This window comes from Colobus angolensis, unplaced genomic scaffold, assembly GCF_000951035.1.
Source record: "Colobus angolensis palliatus isolate OR3802 unplaced genomic scaffold, Cang.pa_1.0 Scaffold170, whole genome shotgun sequence".
NCBI classification, from domain to species: Eukaryota; Metazoa; Chordata; class Mammalia; order Primates; family Cercopithecidae; genus Colobus; species Colobus angolensis.
The window spans coordinates 1,397,718-1,411,749 of NW_012114822.1; the positions used below are offsets into that span (position 1 = coordinate 1,397,718).

At 44.3% G+C, this 14,032-nt stretch overlaps 1 protein-coding gene across 1 annotated transcript in view; it reads right to left on the reverse strand.

Annotated features, from left to right (window-relative positions):
- CAMTA1 (calmodulin binding transcription activator 1) overlaps positions 1–14,032 on the reverse strand; it is a 938,433-nt gene that overhangs the window by 51,339 nt on the left and 873,062 nt on the right. The gene's annotated exons all lie outside the window — the stretch shown is intronic.

The following is a 14,032-nucleotide window of genomic DNA, read 5'->3' on the forward strand; positions in this document are numbered from 1 at the left end:
CTCGGGAGGCTGAGGCAGGAGAATCGCCTGAATCTGGGGGGCAGAAGCTGCAGTGAGCTGAGATGGCACCACTGCACTCCAGCCTGTGTGACGGAGCAAGACCCTGTCTCAAAAAAAAAAGTGCTGTAATGAGACCTGGAGATGAACAATGAAGGATCTAACCTAGACATGAAGGTGTGATTTCAATGGGTTATATAAAGGAAAATGGAAAATGAAAATCCTAACACTTGAGAAGGGAAATTGCAAAGACAGAAACGACAAAGTGCACAGGAACTGTCAGGAGGCATGGATGCAGTAACTAAGCACCTGCAGCTTGTTCGGTGGCGCCCAGCACCATCAAACCACCACCTGAAATCCTTGGGGAAGAACCACGGAGACTCCGGCCAGAACACACTCATTCCACGGATGTTTACGGAATGCCCACTGCTGGCTAGGACTGTGCCAAGGCTCCAGGGAACTAAGGGTGAACAAGACAACTCAAGTTGTGAGCCACCGGGACTACAAAAACCTAGCACGATATGAGCCTTTGTCTCCAGAAACTCAGTGTCATACACGTGAACGTAAAGAGAAACTGTGTTGGCTCAGTGAGGTCAGTGACTATGTTCATCCCAGTTCACTGCTACATTCCTGAGGCCTAGCAGAGTTCCTGGTGCACAGTAGGCCCTCTGTAAGTATTTACTGACTAAATGATTTAATCTCAACTGTCTGAAATATACAATGTGAACTTCAAGAAGGACAAGGTACAGAATGATACGTAGAACAAATATTTGTGTCCATGAGTCATTTCTATGATGGGCTTTTTTTTTTTTCAGCCAAGCTATTAAAAGCAGCTCCTTCAGGGCCACCTTTTAGCTAATACGAATATATCAGTTTTTATTTTTATTTTTAGACAGGGTATCACTTTGTTGCTCAGGCTGGAGTGCAGTGGTGCAAACATGGCTCACCACAGCCTCTACCTCCTGGGCTCAAGAAATCCTCCTGCCTTAGCCTCCCAAGTAGCTGGGACCACAGGCATGCACCACCACGCCTGGTGAATTTTTTGTATTTTTGGTAGAGGGAGGGTTTCACTATGTTGCCCATAGTGAGCTCCTGGCTCAAGTGATCCTCTTGCCTCAGCCTCCCAAAGTGCTGACATTACAGGTGTGAGCCACTATGCCTGGCCTCAAATTTTTTTTTACATGGACATAAATAGTACGTATTTAATGCATACAATCTGATGTTTTGAAGTACATGCACGTTGTGGAAAGATTAAATCTAGTTAATTAACAAATGCACTACACAGTAATGTACTATGTACAAATGTACTATGGAGTACATTTGTTCATTAAACAATGACATAGCTATCACTTCTGTGGTGAGGGCATTTAACGTCTACCCTCTTCGCAATGTTCAAGAATATATCATGATGAACTCGAGTCACCAGGCTGTACAATAATCTCTCGAGCTGATTCCTCCTGTCTAACCGCAAATACACATTCTCTGATGAATATCTCCCCGACATCCCCATTCCCAGCCTCTGGTAATGACTATTCTATTGTCCACCGCCATGACATCAACTTTTTTAGACTCCGCCTGGGAGTGAGATCATGTGGCATTTGTCTTTCTGTGCCTGGCTTATTTCACTTCACAGAATGCTGTCCATATTGAGTTCCGATATTGGCAATGGCAGGATTTCATTCTGTTTTATGGCTAAATAGTACTCCACTGCAGACACAGACCACATTTTCTTTACACATCCATCCACGGATGGACACTCAGGGTGCTACCGTATCCTGGCTATTGTCAACAGTGTTGCAATAAACATGGGAGTGCAGATCTCTCTCCGGCATCCTAACTTCATTTCCTTTGGCTACGTACCCAGTGGTGGGATTGCTGGATCCTCACTAGTTGTGTCAAACGCATTCTCCATACGTTATTTAGGACTGCCACTGGCAAGGCTTGGCTCTCAGAACTAATTGTAGGGGGACCATCTGCACAAATGGTCCCAACTGTCTTGCTAACTTGTGAGAGTTAAAGCCCAAGATGTTTCAAAAATACGTATTTTTCTAAACACTGGATTCTACATAGACTTCTGCTCCAGAACTCACAAGTTGATTAATTATAATATTTTTCATAGTGCTATAAAATCTGGAAAACATATAGGTAAACAAGTCCTTCCCAACTTAGTAGAAAGAAATGTATATATTTTAAAATAAATAGCTGTATTCTGGATAAAATATCTGTCCAATATTTTATCTTTATTATTAGGGGCTAATAAAACAGGTCCTAACAGATAAAAGGATTTAAGAATATTAGCTGGGCACAGTGTCTCATGCCTGAAATTCCAGCACTTTGAGGCTGAGGCAGCAGGATCACTTGAACTCAGGAGTTGGAGACCAGCCTGGGCAGCATAGTAAGACCCTGTCTCAACAAAACATAAAAAAATTAGCTGGGCATGGTGGTATGTGCCTGTAGACCCAGCTCCTCTGGAGGTTGAGATGGGGGGATCACGTGAGCCCAGAAGGTGGAGGCTACAGTAAGCTTCCATCACGCTGCTGCACTCCAGCCCAGGCAACAGAGTGAGACCTTGTTTCAAAAACAAAATAAAACAAAGCAAAACAATTTTATAATTCATCATAGACCCTTCTGATAAATAGACGTATTTTTAAAAAGTCAATATACCACGTAAATATTTTATTCAGAAATAAACTATTTCCCCAAGGGAAGCACAGGGTTTTAGAAAATATTTAGTCCTTAAGCTTCTTTCGAAGTGTCACGATGTCTGTGGGGATTCTTTCACGTCTCGGCTCCATATGCCACATCAGAATACATCAAGGACTGCTCTCCCATGCTGGCACGGCACTCAGTTCCTCTGAGTATCCCTTGGCACCCTACCCCTAGACCAGAATCATCCTTCAATTTCTGCAAATTTCAAATCAGTGAGGCCTGAACAAATACATGAATTACTGAGGCCAGCATTAAAGCATCCCTTGGATTAGGGAGAAAAGCAAAACACTTCAGCGTGCTTTCTGTGAGAGGGGATGTGGTTGGCACAGTGGCTACACCTGTAATCCCAGCACTTTGGGAGGCTGAGGCGGGAGGATCACTTGAGCCCAGGAGTTCAAGGCTGCAGTGAGCCATGATTGTGCCACTGCATTCCAGTCTGGCCCAGAGAGAGAGGCCATGCCTCAAAATAAATAAATAAATATTTTTAAAAAGTGTGTGGCTGTGGGATGCAGCTTGACTGCATCCAGTTTCAGGGGCTACGCAATCTGCAGATCCTTACAGAAACCCCCCAAGTGGTTAAGGGAGCAGTTAAATAATGGAACAAAACGTTAATAGCCAACTCCGGTGGCACTGTGCACCGTTTCTGAGAATCCTCTCTCTTGAATCCCTAATACCTCCAGACGCTCCTTAGTCTGTTCTCTGCTCTTCCCTGCTTTTCCTGAATTTCCTTCCCTGTCCCAGCCCATTCCCCGAGCCTCTTTATTTCGCTCCCTGCTCTCACTTAACTGGTAACAAGGGTAACAAAAATACTTGTGATTAACAGCAGATTAGGCAAAGTCAAGACTCATGATTTTAGAGACAAGAATAAAAGCAAGCCCCGGTAAAACTGTTTCACAGAAAACACAGACTAAAGTCTCTAAAATAATGAAATGTGAGTCCCAAGTTGGGCTGAATGTAGCAAACAAAGCAAAAAGGGGGGCAGTGAGTTTCAAGATCACACTACATCAGTTGCTTTGGATAGCATGACTTTCCTTGGTACTAAGATCTGAAATAAATTTCTCCCATAGGTCCTAATAAGAAGGATGCTGTGGACCGAACGTGGTGGGTCACACCTGTAATCCCAGTACTTTGGGAGGCCGAGGCGGTCAGATCACCTGAGGTCAGGAGTTTGAGACCAGCCTGATCAACATGGCGAAACTCCCATCTCTGCTAAAAATACAAAAATTAGCCAGGTGTGGTGACACGCACCTGGAGTCCCAGCTACTCGGGAGGCTGAGGCAAGAGAATCACCTGAACCCAGGAGGCAGAGGTTTGCAGGGAGCCGAGATTGTGCCCAATGCCAGAGCCTGTGTGACAAGGCAAGACTGTCTTCAAAAAAAAAAAAAAAAAAAGGATGCTGTGATTTCATAGATTTCAACACCCTTGTGACAAAGGGACTACTAGGTTTCAAGTGACTGTTTATTACTGTTTGGTATTAAAGAACACCAAAGCACCATTTCATCAAAGCAATTCAGCAAAGGTTCAATGTAGGTCCAACTTCACAGCTCTCTGATGAATTGGTTTAAGGGTAGACCATTCAGAGGAATACATGCTGATTTCTAAATCTGACCATAGATGTGTTGGATGTTTTAAATTTCTTTAAGGAAAAGCTTTCTATAGTTCGTTGGTTTTAAGTCGCACATGACTAAATCACTCTCAGCATTCTCTTCTGCAGGTCAGTGGGCCTTCACTTTTAAAGAAGTCTCCTTACTGCAATGAAATAACATGTTATTTTCTTCTGTTTTCAGAAATGAATGTATCTGGAGTTTGACTAAAAGTCAGTGTTCTGCATAGATAATATCTTTCCACAATTCTTGGTGGAAAGAGAGCAGCTGCCAGTTTCAAAATCTGTTCAACCATCAACACAATAATCAAGAAGCCACTCAGCCCCTGTTCAACTTGGCCTCTTCAGTGTGGACCCAAGTGACTGCAGTGCTCACCGGCAATATCCCCTATGCTGATATGAAATATACAGATGAGAGAAATTTAAGAGAAACTGAACTTCCCTTGCTAGAAAAGAGCCTTTAACAACAATTCTTATGCTTTTTGTTCATGGGCTCTTTGACAATTATAAAGACTGTGAGTCCTCTCCTAGAAACACACGTACATATAATATCTTGCATTCAATTTCTGAGGGCTCATAGAACCATGCCACAGCCTCAGAACTATTTTGTGAGGATGGTCTATCTACTGAAGCATTTCCCAGGTTGCATTCTGTGGAACATTTCCCACCAGCTATTGATCAGCAAACACAAAATGTTTTATCAAAGATGTTTTGGAAATACTAGGTGAAACACAAACACATTTACACTTCATTAAGGGAAGACTTTTCTGAACCCGAATATGCTAACACATGCTATACATTGATAATCACCAATAGTAGATGTGTTTCCTAAACTTATGTGAACCTTTTTGTGGGGTGGGGGGCAGTTCTTATAAGCATTTCCCGAAACTAACGTTCCCACGGAAGAGTTTGGGAAGGAAACTAGCCCTAAGGATACCTTTTTGATATAGACAGTCTCCGAGTTAGGAAAGTCCCAGTCCACACTCTTCCTCTTCCTCTTTTTCTCATCAGGCTCAGGTGCTACTCCAGCCTAGCACAGACTCCAATAAAACTATGTGGATGTATGGTGCATGCCACCCAGAGATCAGTGTGGGAGATGGTTTGACCCAACGTCTCCCCACTACCATTACCTCTCTCCCATCTCAGGAGACTCCCTCGCTCACTGTGTGTGTGGTCAGTCAATTCCACTTCAGACAACCTCTGACAGACAGAATCACTTCTTTAACCCACCCTCTCCTGATACAGTTTGGCTGTGTTTCCACCCAGATCTCATCTTGAACGGTAGCTTCCATAATCCCCATGAGTCATGGGCAGGACCCAGTCGGAGGTAACTGAATCATAAGGGTGGATTTTTCCCATGCTGTTCTCGTGATAGTGAATAAGACTCATGAGATCAGATGGTTTCATAAAGGGGAGTTCTGCACACATCCTCTCGCCTGCTGCCATGTAAGACGTGCCTTTGCTCCTCCTTCGCTTTCTGCCATGATTGTGAGGCCACCCCAGTCATGTGGAACTGAGTTCATTAAATCCCGTTTTCTCTATAAATTACCCAGTCTTGGGTATTTCTTCATAGTGGTATGAAAATGGACTATCCTTGTTTTAATTATCTGAGGCACCTCAGAAAGATTTCTCTCAGTCTCTTTGTTCCATTTGGGATAAAAAGTAAGATTGAACTGGGTGTGGTGGCTCAGGCCTGTAATCCTAGCATTTGGGGAGGTGAGGCAGGTGGACTGCTCAGGAGTTCAAGACCAGCCTGGGCATCATATGAAACCCTGTCTCTACAAAAAGTCCAAAAACTAGCCGGGCACAGCGATGCACACTTGTAGTCCCTGCTACTTGGGGGGCTGAGGTGGGAGGATCACTTGAGCCTGGGCAGTGGGAGTTGCAGTGAGCTGAGATCGCACCACTGCACTTCAGCCTGGGTGTCAGAATCAGACCCTATCTCAAATAATAATAATAATAATAATAATTACAATGAATAATGCTGGAGTTAGGTTATCAATAAATTTATTACTTACTTTATCCAACTTTATTGAGTTCTACCCTGTGAATTAAGAATCTTCACCAAAACTGTTTCCATTTACCAAAGTTATTTTATATATTTCCTTATTTAAGCAGCATCACGCAATATATAAATGTGAGGTTCACTCTTTCACTTGTTTTGCAACATACTTGTATGTTATTTATTGACAGACTGTATAGATTATGTAGTTCTATGTTTTATAGTACGTATATATGTGTGCACACACATTATTTTAATTATTTTTCTCCTGCAAATGCAGAGTATCTATAATGGCTCCCACAAGGGTTTTGTTCTCAGGCTAGCCTGGGAATCTACCTGCCATTTATTGCACTGTTTTCCTGGGAAATATTATTCAACTGATTTAAAAGCTTTCAGAATCATCAGTTTTTGGCTAAGTACTTCCTATTTTTTACATTAGATAAAACATCTTACACACACACACACACGCACACACACACACACGCCAGGGGCATTGGTTCTGGCTAGAGTGACATTGTTTCTTTCACTAGAAAAGAGGATATTTAAATACATTCTGTGGTGATTAATCCAAACCACAGTGTATAATACTAAGGAATCGAACTATACTTTCTGGAAATGGTCCTAGGAAATTGTTAGTCAACATCCATTTAAAGATTCACTAAAAGGTGATGGGTTCTGTTTCCTCTTTCTCATTTTAAATGGGACCATGAGAATAAAAGCAAGGAAGAAAGCCCTACAGTGAGTTCCTGTGGCTTCAGGATGGTGTTTTCTTTAGGACTACGACGATCAAGTGTGAAGACCAAAACCTATCGGTTCCTTCACAGTCGGCCCCCCTAGCATCCCTTCCTTCTTCCCTGATCAGGGCACCTTGCTTCTTCCTTGGGGAGTGCAATGGACTGAATGTTTATGTCTTCCTAAAATTCCTGTGTTAAAATCCCAACTCCCAATGTGATGGTATTAGGAAGTGGGGCCTCTGGAAGGTGATTAGGTCTTGAGAGCACAGCCCTCATGAATGGGATTAAATATGGGTGCCCTTATAAAAGGGACCCCAGAGAGCAACTTGCCCTCTTTCCACCTTGTAAGGATACAGCAAGAAGCTGGCAGTCTACAACCCAGAAGTGACCCTCACACCATGCTGGCACTTGGACTTTCAGCCTCTAGAACTATGAGAAATAAATTTCTGTTGTTTACAGGACACCTGTCCATGGTACTTTGTTAGAGCAGCCTGAACTAAGGAACTACACCTGCTTTAGGTGGCACAGAGCCCAATTCTTGGCTGCAGGGGTGTATAAGCCAGACCTTATGAATGAGAGGACGATGTCCCCTTATTCAAGAGATTACACACGTGACTCAAGATGGGCCAATAAGAGATGAAACATTTCCTGGAACTACAGGGAAAGAAGAGCTGTCTTTCTGGAGACATCTGGTAATTTGGCAGACAATAAGCCTGGAGCTCAGAGTGGGCCATCTTGCTGCCATACTGAGGACCTTTCCCTGCTTGAGAATAACATAGAGGAGGAGAGTGGGGTGGGGGCAGTGGGGGAGGCCTAATGACATCATTGAGCATCTACAGCCAGTTCTATCTGAAGACAACACTAATTCTGGACTTCGTAAGAGTCAACAAATTCCTTTTTTGTTTTTTTTTTTGAGACAGGGTCTTGCTCTGTCACCCAGGCTGGAGGGCAGTGGTGTAATCGTGGCTCACCGCAGCCTCAAACTCCTGGGCTCAAGCAATCCTCTTGCTTCAGCCTCCCGAGTAGCTGGGACTATAGGCATGTGCCACTGTGTCCAGCTATTTGTTTTAAATTTTTTTAAAGATGAGGTCTTGCCGTGTTGCTTAGGCTAGTCTCAGACTCCTGGCCTCAAGAGATCCTCCTGCCTTGACCTCCCAAAGTGCTGGGATTACAGGTGTAAGTTACCACACTTGGCCAAGTTTCCTTTTTGATATAAGCCAGTCTGAGGTGGAGCTCTGTCACGTGCAGCTGGAAGAGCTGGAAGAGGCTAAAGTCGATCTATCGGCTGGGTGCGGGGACTCACACCTGTAATCCCAGCACTTTGGGAAGCTGAGACAGATGGCTAACTTGAGGCCAGGAGTTTCAGACGAGCCTGGCCAATGAGGGGAAATCCACCCATACCAAAAAATACAAAAATTAGCTGGGTGTCGTGGTGCATGCCTGTAATCCCAGCTACCTGGGAGGCTGAGGCACCAGAATAGCTTGAATCTGGGAGACAGAGGTTACAGTGAGCCAAGATGGTGCCAGTGCACTCCAGTCTGGGTGACACAGTAAGACACTGTCTGAAAAAATAAAATAAAAAAAATAAAGTAGGCCAGGCACAGTGGCTCACTCCTGTAATCCCAGCACTTTGGGAGGCCAAGGCAGGCGGATCGTGAGGTCAGGAGATCGAGACCATCCTGGCTAACACGGTGAAACCACGTCTCTACTAATAATATAAAAAAATTATCCGGGCATGGTGGCAGGTGCCTGTACTCCCAGCTACTCAGGAGGCTGAGGCAGGAGAATGGTGTGAACCCTGGCGGAGCTTGCAGTGAGCCGAGATGGCGCCACCGCACTCCAGCCTGGGCGACAGAGCGAGATTCTGTCTCAAAAAAAAAAAAAAAAAACAAAAAAAAGTAAATAAAAAGTCAATCTATTAACTGAAATGTAGATCCTTTTGATAAATAATTAGAAAAGTTCTGCTTCCACTTATAAATAAAAAATTGCTATTCAATATCATTAAATATACCTTAGTATACAAATGTTATTACACTTTCTCTACAAAACATGTGATAAATGACAGCAGCAATAAACTGTCTTACTTATTCGAAACGCTGATTCAATGTTGACTGACCAAACATTCAGTAAGACAAGGAAAGGTATACTGAGCTCTGGCCTGGCTGGAGACTATCTGTTGAATTCATACATATGGAGATATCTTAACTCTTTCAGGCCTTAGGTGACTGCTAAATGCGGCATCATGACAGACACATACCACACAAGAGAATCACAGCAGAACGGCTGAATTGAAAGAGAATTAGAAAATATCCAGTATAGTGGCTTTCAACTTTTTAAAACTGTGGTCCACAGAAAGAAACAGAACCAGCACACACTGCCCCATATGGAAACAAAAGCTTCCCAACTCAATACTTACTCTTACTATATGCAATGCACTCTGATTTTCAAATCTGATGATGGTGACCATGCTTTTCGGAACCACTAATGGGTTTGGAAAACAGGTAAGAGAGCCAGAGATACAAGGTAATTTATGTAAGGCTTCTCACTGAGTGAATGGTGGAGCTGAAACACCCAGTGCCCACCCGGCTGTATTACACTGAAGAAAACAGCTGTTACCTACACACCTCCCTAGACAGTGGCTTCTGGCCAATCTTCGAAGTCTGGGAAAATGATTCAGGTGTCAGGTCTATTTTACACTGGTAGTGTCCAGGATTTTTAGGGCCACCTCAAGACCACTTAAGTGAAAACCCACATCCACCAGTTGGCCTTAGACTCATATTCACATAGATTGACTTTCGACTCCTCTCACTCCTGCTTGAACTGACCTGCATGGCAGATCATTTGCAGTCTGTGCCTAAATGACCAACAGGCAAGACTGAACCGAAGGCATGAAGGCACAGAGTAGGATCAGGTTTGTCTTGGGCTTGAAGAAACACATTTTGTGACAGTCTCCTCACCCTATCCAATGAGTAGCATCACGCTGGATAATTTCTTTGCCAACTAACGGTATTCATGAAACTTCAACTCCCAGCTGGCATGATGCTAGGCATAGTAGAAGATACAGCTTAGGTGCCGCCCCTCCGCACCCCATAAACGGCTGTTAATCTAATCTGGGTGGTGAGAAGAAAAGCTTCATTAATAAGACTTGAGTGAGGCTCAGAGAAAAAAAGAGAGAGAATTTAACACGGAGTACGGGTGAGGGTAGGCACACCAGCACACCAGCCTGGCTGCGTGTGACAGAGGACTCATGCCGTGTGGCTGGTGATGGGGTGAAGCCAGCTGGAGAGTGAAATATGATGTATGGGGTGGTGAAAGTCAGGTGAAACAAGAAAGGTGAAAAAATGGAGAGACTGATTAATTTTAGTAGTTGATAAATATTAGTTTAATATAATGGATAAATTTATTTACATGGCTTATCCTCATTTGCCCCATTACAAAAACATTATGTAGCTTTATGATCAGCACTTTAACTCCTAGACATATTTACCTTCATTAAACTCCTTATACCTTATCTTCCTCAAAGCAATATTTAATTTATTAGTTTAATTTGCTAAGCAATGGATGTATAGTAGGTGCTTCAAAGATGAGTTGACCAGTCTCTTCACATCATGTCTAAAGCTATGCTCTATTTTCAATATTTACAAGACGATATAAAATTAAACAAATTACAGGGATCACGATACTTTATAAACTAAAATTTCAGTTAGTCTATGAAAGGAACTTTACGGATATGAAGCATTAAACAAGATCATACTGGCATTCTCCCCCTCCACTGTCTTTTTCTTTTTCTTTTTTTTGAAACAGGGTCTTGCTGTTGCCCAGGCTGCAGAGCAGTGGCATGATCACGGCTCACTGCAGCCTTGAACTCCTGGGCTCAAGCGATCCTTCCACCTTGGCCTCCCAAACTGCAGAGATTAGAGGTGAAAGCCACCACACCTGGCTTTTTGTTTTGTTTTCTCTTGCTGAGATGGGGTCTCACTCTGCTGTTCAGGATGGAGTGCAATGGCACAATCACAGCTCACTGCAACCTCCACCTACTGGGCTCAGGTGATCCTCCCACCTCAGCCTCCTGAGTAGCTGGGACTGTAGGCATGCACTGCCACACCTGGCTAATTTCGGTATTTTTTGTAGAGATGGGGTTTCTCCATGTTGCCCAGGCTGGTCTTGAACTCCTAGGCTTAAGTGATCCACCTGCCTCGGCCTCCCAAAGTGCTAGAATTACAGGTGTCAGCCACCACACTGGGCCCTATTTTTAAAGTTACCATTCACAAGGTATCATACCATGGTTTTAATGAGTCACTTGTTATACTGCTTGTGGGGTGAAGAGTAACTATTTTCTGATGGTGAAGGCATCTCCTTGTCTGCCTGTCATGTTAACCCAAATGTAGTCACATAACAGAACAGCGAAGAAAAGATGGTCATTTGACTTTAGGGCAATTCATTCAAGAAGAGGGTAGGACTCTAACTGAAGTTCTCCAGGACTATGAATGCCAACATCCCCATGACATGATGTGACACTACACAGTGGTGTCACTCAGCAGGCTAACAAGCACTTCTGAAATGTTTTTTTTTTTTTTTTTGAGACGGAGTCTTGCTCTGTCGCCCGGGCTGGAGTGCAGTGGCCAGATCTCAGCTCACTGCAAGCTCCGCCTCCAGGGTTTACGCCATTCTCCTGCCTCAGCCTCCCGAGTAGCTGGGACTACAGGCACCCGCCACCTCGCCTGGCTAGTTTTTTTGTATTTTTTAGTAGAGACGGAGTTTCACCGTGTTAGCCAGGATGGTCTCGATCTCCTGACCTCGTGATCCGCCCGTCTCGGCCTCCCAAAGTGCTGGGATTACAGGCTTGAGCCACCGCGCCCGGCCCTGAAATGTTAAATGTGACTAATATTAACATGTGGCTTTTAATGTAATTCAATACATCGCATCTGGACTTCTCTAACCATCACACCTATAATCTCAGCACTTTGGGAGGCTGAGGTGGGTGGATCACTTGAGCTCAGGAGTTTGAGCCCAGCCTGGGCAACATGGAGAAATCCTGTCTCTACAAAAAACACAAATTAACCGGGCATGGTGGTGTGTGCCTGTAGGCCCAGCTACACAGGAGGCTGAGGCGGGAGGATCACCTGAGCCCAGGAGGTGGAGGCTGCACCGAGCCATGATCGTGCCACTGCACTCCAGCCTGGGCGACAGAGTGAAACCTGTTTCAAAAGAGCCTCACACCTTTCACTCGGGAAACTTTCATGTCAACCAATTCTTTAACTTCACTGTCTTTCTCATATGAAGTAAATAATTCTTAGTTCCACTTGCTATTCACGGACTGGATTCTAGAACAGCTCCCCATGAATATACGGCAGCAATAACAGCTCTTAGTAAAGGCCAGTTCAGTCCTAAATAGAAGACTAAAGAAAAGCCTGGGCCGCACGCGGTGGCTCACGCCTGTAATCCCAGCACTTTGGAAGGCTGAGGCGAGCGGATCACGAGGTCAGGAGTTCAAGACCAGCCTGGCCAACATAGCGAAACTCCATCTTTACTAAAAATACAAAAATTAGTCGGGCATGGTGACGCGCACCTGTAGTCACAGCTTACTCGGGAGACTGAGGCAGGAGAATCACTTGAACCCGGGAGGTGCAGGTTGTGGTGAGCCGGGATCATGCCATTGCACTCCAGCCTGGGCAACAGAGTGAGACTCCATCTCAAAAAAAAAAAAGAATAGCCTGAAATAATGCGTCCGCCAGGGTATCACCAAAGCCAAATCCTTAAATAATACAAACAAGACTGTTATTAACGAGTGCATGAAATACTGTATTTCCATTTGAGTTGTTCAGATTATAATTAATCAGGACGACCTCATCAAGGTCCCTCAGGAATACACAGCAGTTCTCTGCTTCTTTTCACTACTACGCTACATTTATTTAGGAAATGCATACGCTGTAAGTAAATGCTATTTTCTAGAACATTAAACATTATTACTCTCTAAATCTAATACAAAGAAAAAGAGAAACATAAATTTGCTAGTGTCTAATTCTGGTCTTGGAATAATAACTATTTTTTTTTCTAAACACACAGAAGGAAAAGTGCTTCTGCATAATGCATTTCTCTTGATCTGGTTCCCGGCAATAGTTTCTCGATAAGACACAGATTTTGTAGGGAAACGAAACAGTTCCGTTCCTCAAGGTAGTAACAGAAAAAGACTCCTTGTATGTACAGCCAGACATTTTACGGATAAAACTTGGGAGTACAATTTTTTAAAAGCCTCACTGGTGGAAAAAATACAATGCATTCATTCAAGCAACCAAACACAGGAGGCACTTCTGTAGTTATCTGAGCGCACCTCTCACGTTTACTGAGTCGGCTTCCGGGATTAGATACTTCAGGCCGCCAAGAGAATTTGTATCAAGTACAAGTGGGAAAAATAGAAAACGGACTTTAAAATTGTCGTCCCTCCCTGGTGAGGCAACTGATTAAGACAACAGTCTGCAAGAATATCATCATTTCAGAAATCTATTCTGATACCTGATTTATAGGGAAATGTTTTTGATGTCTGCAGTAATCTACAGAGATCGAAAAAGTCTCAAACACCAGAATGCCATCAGCGCCACCTCTAAAGAGGCGCAATACCTAGAAACCAAATCACCAGAACTCTGAAAATGTGAAAGGGCCACCCCGAGCGTCTATCCAAGCCCATCTGCGCATGGAAAGCGCTCTCCGGTCGCCAGCCTCCAGGGACGCAAAGCTCTCAGAAGTTCCTCCGAGCCTTCCATCCACTTTCCGGACTGTCCTGTGCACGCGGGTGAATCGAGCGTCCCTCCGCTCCCCTGCACTGCAGGCTGAGACAGTCCCCCGCCGCCCGATTCCGCACCCCTCTGAGGAGCGCAAGGCTGTGCCTGCACCTCGCCCTGCACCTGCCAGCCCAGGGACATCGCGCCCCCGCCTCGGGAAGGAGGCGGCGCTGGGTCCCAAAAGCCCTTGGCGAGGAGAAGCCGCGCG